This window comes from Apaloderma vittatum, unplaced genomic scaffold (genome assembly GCF_000703405.1).
Source record: "Apaloderma vittatum isolate BGI_N311 unplaced genomic scaffold, ASM70340v1 scaffold24508, whole genome shotgun sequence".
Lineage (NCBI taxonomy): Eukaryota > Metazoa > Chordata > Aves > Trogoniformes > Trogonidae > Apaloderma > Apaloderma vittatum.
The window spans coordinates 3197-3528 of NW_009731585.1; positions in this window are offsets into that span (position 1 = coordinate 3197).

A 332-nucleotide genomic window follows, 5' to 3' on the forward strand; every position below is an offset into this window, starting at 1 on the left:
GGCCCCCCCCCTGGTCACACCCCACCACCGCCGGTCCAGAGTCAGTAGAAACCTTTATTAAACACGAAGCTCAGAGGAACACAAGCTTGTTAAAAGGCAGTAAAAGTGAAAGTGCGTCTCCAGCCTGGCCTCGGGGACCCTTCCCTCTCCTCCCCTCTGCCAGCCCCGGGGAAAGAGAGAGCCAAAAAGGCTGAAGGGCTGCGTGGGGGCGTTGGGTCCTCACCTGCAGAGATGTGCCCCCCTGGGACACCCCTGTGTTGTCCCCCAACTCTTGAGAGGACACGAACACAATCCCAGGGCCACTAGCCCTATCCAGCCCCCTGCCCCCTCCT